Source organism: Micropterus dolomieu, linkage group LG18, assembly GCF_021292245.1.
Source record: "Micropterus dolomieu isolate WLL.071019.BEF.003 ecotype Adirondacks linkage group LG18, ASM2129224v1, whole genome shotgun sequence".
Taxonomy (NCBI): domain Eukaryota; kingdom Metazoa; phylum Chordata; class Actinopteri; order Centrarchiformes; family Centrarchidae; genus Micropterus; species Micropterus dolomieu.
The window spans coordinates 7,431,530-7,438,755 of NC_060167.1; positions in this window are offsets into that span (position 1 = coordinate 7,431,530).

Consider the following 7,226-nt stretch of genomic DNA (forward strand, 5'->3'; position numbering starts at 1 on the left):
ATACATTTTTCTTTACAAACAGGCCATGTACCACATTCCTACAGGGTAGCTGTAATAAAACCTCTTCTTAAAAAGCCCTCTCTGGACCCAGAGGACCTGTATAGACCTGAATTTAATCTTCCTTTTCTATCCAAACTCCTGGAGAAAGCAGTCGCTAGTCAACTTTGTGACTGTCTTCATAGCAATAGCTTATTCAAGTCCTTTCAGTCAGGGTTTGGAAGACATCATAGCACTGAGAACGGCACTGGTGAAAGTTACAAATGACATACTAATTGCATAACACAAAGGACTTGTCTCTGTACTTGTCTCGCTAGATCTGAGCGCTGCTTTCGATACCATCGACCACCATATACTACTACAGAGACTGGAAAATTTTATTGGCAAGGATCGGCCCTCAGTTGGTTTAGGTCCTATTTATTCATTATATTTATTCGGTCGGCCCCAAATTGTATATGTGAATAATGATTCTTCCATGCACACCAGCATTGATCATGGAGTACCACAAGGTTGGATGATTCAAATCAGTTAGCCAAACTTCACGCATACAAGATGTTAAAGCCTGGATGACCTGTAATTTCCTTATGCTGAACTCAGACAAAACTGAACTTATTTTATTTGGGCCCAAACACCTCGAGATATTTTATGCAACAACATCGTTACTATGGATGGCATCGCCCTGGCCCCCAGTACCACTGTGAGGAACCTGGGAGTTATTTTCGATCAGGAAATGTCCTTCAATATACATATTACACAAATTTAAAGAACCACCTACTTTCATTTGCGTAACATTGCTAAAATCAGGGACATCCTGTTCCAAAACGCTGCAGAAAAACTGGTCCACTCTAGTCATTACTTCCAGGCATGACTATTGCAGTTCTGTACCAGCGGGCAGCACAATTAAGTCTCTAAAGCCTCTCCAACTGATCCAGATTACAGCAGCGTGTGTTCTGTCGAGAGTCAAGATCAGAGAGCATATTTTGTCAGTTTTAGCCTCCCCACAGTGGCTCCCTGTGAAATATAGAATAGATTTAAAAATTGTTCTACTTACCTACAAAGCCTTAAATGGCCAGGCACCATTGTACCTCAAAGATCTCCTGATACCTTACTTCCCCAATAGAGCACTGCGCTCTCAAAATGCATGGCTGCTTGTGGTGCCTAATGTAACTAAGGTTAGCATGGAACAAAGAGCATTTAGTTATCAAGCACCTCTACTATGGAACCAGGTTCCAATTTAGGTTCAGGAATCGGATAACATTACCACTTTTAAGGCTAAAGATTTTTCTGTTTAACAAAGCTTTTAGGGATTGAGGAGGGAGAGAAGGAAGAGGAGAAGCTACAGAAGGTGCAGCAGGACCTGCAGGGGGAGAAGGACGACAATGGAACTAGAAAAAAAACTGTGACAGGGGCAGTATGCAGGGCTGAGTAGGCAATCATATGTAGAGACAGAATTATAAGATTGATTATTGTTAGTCATATTTATTACTGATGTTCTTCCCATATATATGTAGCTGTACAATCAGTCCAGCACAGGGGAAGCTGAGCCAGGGATAGGCCTACTCAGAGCTGAAGATGAGGGATTTGATTTGTATGCAAACACACACAGCTCTATTTTATGGGAATGTGTTTTTTGATTGTGGGACGTAGTTTTTGATTGCATTTAACTATTTTAGCACTCTGACGGGCTGCACACATGACATGTTGGTAGCAGTATACTGTAACTTAAGTGTTCCAGCTCAGGCTTGCCTGACCTGGTCTTGTTCAGTGCAGTGGTGCCTTGCTTATACAAACTGAAGAGGTTTTCTTTCTTTCTTGAAGGTCTTCAGCATAATCTGATTCACTTTATACAGCAAGAAACACTATTAGTATGAAAATAACCGCATACTTGCATAAATGTCCTCTCCATCTCAAAGTCCCGGGCAGGGGCAGACTGGCACAAGAATTCAGGCCGGGATTTCACTCGACCCCAAGCCACCTTGTTCACACAACCTCACCATAGCGCTAATTTTTGTGGACTAACCTTTTTATATAGTCTGTGGCAGGGGTTCAAAGTCTGAGACTGTGGGCCTCTCCTCAGACAAAGCTTGGGAAATGGACCACTGGCCCACTACATCTTTAATTTAATTGGTAAATTTCGCTCAATTCCTGGATGTCTGAGATCATGATTATATTATCTGATCCCACAGACACTCAACATTTGAGCCAAAATAGCCTAATACTGCTGTTTGACATAACTTCTGAAAAACCAAATAGTTTTAAAAAAAAAGGTCTGTTCTAAGCCATTTATTAGTTTCTGACTCTGATGGGGGGAAACTGTTCCCCAAAACTACTGTAACTCTGAACTCCTGCAGGCTATTCTACGTGATCTCCTTTTGATAACTAATGCAATAAGTAATGTAATATTGTTTAATTTCCATTCACTGAGCCTCCCATGAAACTGTTTGAAGCCCCACTAGGGAGGCCCGCCTCACACTTTGAAAACCCCTGGTCTATGGGACAAACCCTGTTTGTTGATGTAAAGCCCCTTTTCCACTGCCAAGTACCAGCTCGACTCGTCTCAACTTTGTTTGGTTTTCCATTGTGGAAAAGTTGTACCAGTACCTGCTACCGGTACTTTTATAGTATCACCTCCATCGAGGTTCCAAGCAATCTGAGGCGATACTAAAATGTGACGTGAAAACATAGCAGACTACTGATTGGTCAGAGATAATCGTCACTATTCACTGCATCATCATTGCACGCCCAGATAGAGGCCAGCAACAGAAAGTTATTTTACAGTTTTTGTATGCAATTTCATCACTAAATCCACTTCTGAGAAGTTTTGAGGTGCAATAATGTGCTTGAAAGTTTTCGGAGTTGAGGGGGTCCCCAAGTGGCGGCGGGGGAAGCCTGCGCCAACCCGCGGGAGGAGCTCCCAAGGCCAGCAGCCCGCTCACAGAGCCCTCTGCTCCCACTGTCACACACACCGCTGCAGCAACAACAAACTAACAAACAAACAAGGAAAACACAGCTGTAAGGTTTTCATACCACATATCTGTCTTTACATTCTGAGTAAGTTTGAAACATTTTAATTTAAATAAAGAGAAAGCTGTATGTGGATCGCTGGTGTGTGTGTGTCGCATTGAACATTACATCGTGGCCATTGTGTGTGGCGTCGCTATGACGACCAGCTACATTTAGGGGTACTATAAGCAATGGAAATCGGAGCACGGCCAAACCGAGTCGAGTATCGAGTTCTTTCTCTATCTATCTTACATTTATTATGAATTTTGTAATTACTGCTAATAATAATTAACACTGATAATATTAAATTGGGGGGGGTATGGGCTTTAAACACTTAATGTTCTGGTGAATTTATTTGCACCAAGGAAAATGTCTCAGATGACAATTCAAAATAAGAATATAGTGTAATAAAATGCAGTAAGGCTCTCAGGCATTCTGTATTGCTGTCAGATATGTTTCTCCTGTAGATCAACTTTTATCATTAATTAAATCCCAGCTGAGTCTACATACATGTAGGTCTGCCTGAAGTAGTAGTTTTTTTTTTGCTTATATCTACATAAGCTAAAAGTAAGTTATTTTCGCGCATTTGGCAAATTATTAATTTCTTTGGCACGCAACACAAGAAACAGCTCGAGCAAAGGGGGAGGGAGTGGGTACTGTAAGAGATGTGATTGGGCCAGCCCAATGTCAGTATAGGCCGATGCTTTATGGACCGATCGTTGGCCCATTTTTTAAAAACAGTTTGGCCTATATAAATAAATAATTTGACTTGTAGTCTACTTGATGAGACAAGTGCACTGCTCTTCATCAGAGTTAGAAAACAGAAATTGAAAACAGTGATCAGACAGAAATATCACCACATTTCCACACAAATGTTCACTTTAGCACCTCTGATAAAGTGCAGATCACATTCGCTTTAGAGGAAATGAAGCATCCTAGAGCAGAGAGACAGTCAAACAGAGCAAAGTGTCTCTGAGTGGGAGAGAGACAGCAGGACACAGGACAGGTGTTATTGTTGCGGTCAGGTGTCATGATATACTCTCACTACTTTGCGGTGACTGTTAACCGTTTGTGTAGCAAATACACTGACTTGACACTGACCGACAACATTTATATTTAAATGTATGGATTACAATTTTGATAGGGACAATTCAGAAGTCGCAGATAAGCCCTTAAGCTGTGAGCAATGCACTCTCTCCTCTCATGCTTACTATAAACACAGGTATGCAGTAACAGTGGGGGGTCACGTTACATGAACTTTAAACAAAATATAGTAAAATTATTGCAAGTAGCGTCCGCTCTTGGAAGAACTGCGAGACAGGCTGCATCGTGAAGATTATTGCATAAAATATTTTTGTTGCAGTTGTTAAGTTACATTCGGGGCTACAGTCAGAACATCTGGGGCTAAAGCCCCAGAAAAATGAAACAATGCAATTTATATAATAAAAATAATAGAGATAAATACAACTATTTGCAGAGAAAGAACATCGCAGATATTTGTGCATTATTCCGGGTTTGTGTTGTGCAGACGCATTGCTACGGAAGAGAATATTGTGTACATACAAATTGACAATATAAAAATATAGAAAAACAACGATTAACAATTAACAACAAATATGTGCAATGTGCCAGGTTTGTGCATGATATGAAATTAAATAATATTTACATGTGCAGAGACATGTATGTATTTGAAATTTGAAAGGGGGGAGTGTCAGTGAGGGATCCAGGCCTTGTTAATGAGGCTAGCTTAAGATGGGAAGAAGCTGTTTTTGTTGCGAGCAGTTTTGGTCCTGATGGACCGCAGCCTCCTGCCAGAGGGGAGAGTCTGAAACAGTGTGTGTTTGGGGTGGGAGGGGTCAGCTGCAATGGCATACAGGTCCTGAAGGGATGGAAGATTGCAGCCAATCATCTTCTCTGCAGAGCGAATGATACAGTGATGCAGCCTGCTTTTGTCCCTGGTAGGGGCAGCAGCGTACCGATCATGATGGGGGGCGACTCAATGATGGCGGTGTAGAAGTGCACCATCATTGTCTTTGGCAAGCTGAACTTCTGAACAATAACAAGGGAGTCCGGGTTTGTCTGCTCCACACACAGTATCCGGTCGGCTAGCATGCGCTGTGCGTCGAGCAGGTTGGCCTGTGGCAGAACATAAACACCAACCAGAGTGAATGAAGAAAACTCAAGGGGGTAAAACGGTTTACAGTTAATGATAAAATACTCTTTAGGAGAATAGTGCAGCTGAATCACTGTCACGTCGGTATAACGTCGGTATAACGGCTCGTTTTCCTCTACTGCGGCGCTTCACAGCCTGAACAACAGCGAGCAAGCCCTTCACCAAAATGTCCAATAATTCCACTGATGACGCAAGAAAAGTGGGAAATAAATCTGCTGGAGTTGTTCTGATGCTCATGAGCTCTTCTCTGAAAAAGAGCTCCGGGAATCATGGCCGAAAACTGAATTAACACACAAAAACAAAACAGAGCGCACCTAACACCGAGGCAGCTATACGCAGCGCCATCTCGGAACTTGCGTATAATTGTCACTGTAGAGCAAAAGCCGTATCCCGGACATTTTGAGCGATTTAGAAATCCTGGCCGGATGCATTTTTTTAACTCCCAAAAACTGTGGCGGTTTTTGGGGGGGGGGGGCCAACAGGGGCCAGTGCCCCTGTAAACACAGACGTTGGACCCCTATGGCCCCCCCACTGAATGAAAAGTGGCCTGCAGGCCACATCCGGCCCCGAAGCAAACTCCATGTGGCCCAGCACATGATCTAATATAGCCTATAGCTATGACAACAAAAGTAAACTACATGTAGGCTATAGTGTATGGAAGTAGCTAAAGAGTGAGCTGTATTGTTTCCTTCTCATCTTTGTTGAGTTTCACATTTACTCATTTTATCCAAAGCGACTTACATTTGCATTGAATGCACGGATTGAATGTGCCCATCTGACAAAACACCGGCCCCAGCCTGGCCCCCCTCAATAAAATTGGTCTAGAACCTCCACTGCCAAAAAAGAGGACATGTCTTGGAAAAAGAGGATGTATGGTCATCCTAGTGGGATATGCGTTTAAAAATTTACATTGTTGTGTTGAGGGGTTTGTTGGCTTGTTTCTTGAAGTGTCTTTTCTGTGGTTATGATGAATTTTGGGCAGATTTATTTCTCCTCTTCTCTCTTCACCACTTACACTTTATCCCCCTGTTTGCCCAATCTTCCCTATCTCTTCTCTTTCTGTCTTTTTTACAAGCAGTAGTCAACCTCTGTCTGCCTTTCTGCTCTCCAATAAGAGCGCATCTTTTCCAGTTTCTCTCTGTTCTTTCATTAACACCAGTGTCTTTGATCTGAGTGAAGGAGGATGTAACTCTATCTCACAGTTAACTGTGAGCCTCTGACCACACACACTCACAAACCAAACATAAGAAAAACATTGATTTTGACTTGATGATATTTCCCATCATACAGCTCCCAATGCGTCTGTTGTGTGTAAACAGAGCAGGGTGATTTGTTCAGAGGAGGGATGTGCAGCTCTACTGCTGCTGTGAGCTGTAAACAAAGTGTAGACTGAGCACTAGTCCAGTTCTGGGAACATTATCACTGTGGTTGGTAATAAGTAAATTATTTCATTTGTTGATATAATAATAATAATAATAATAATAATAATAAGGGTTAACAGGTGAAGTAGCAGCTTCCCTGAATTAACTGCAACAACTTATATGCAAAAATGCAACATCTACATCTAGCTTAAGTTTCAACATGATGCCCTATGGTGCTTTCAGACCAAAAGCAAAGCGAGCGTTTGGGGCGGTGAGTTTACATAGAAAGTCAATACAAAGAGCCGCGATTTCCTGTCGGGCGGCGCAAAGTGACACGAAGGGGGCGGGGCCGGCAACGCAAAGGAATTCGCAAGTTGAATATTTTCAACTCAAGCGATTATTAAAATCGCCTTCTTGCGTTGTGTGTGAACACTTGCAGCAAATGTACTCATGTGAGGAAAGCATCGCGAGGAGAAAATTCACGTTTGGTCAGAATGCCGCATAAGTCAAAAGCTTGAGTAATGTAAATTTATGCAAGAGAGCTGACCTTATGATAACAACTCCTCACATTATATATATAGTTCAAATATTTATGGCATTGATGAATTTGGAGGTTAGGTCAACACATCGAACTCATTGTTGTGTTCCTCAGACCATTCCTGAACCATTTTGCTTTGTGCCAGGGCGCATTA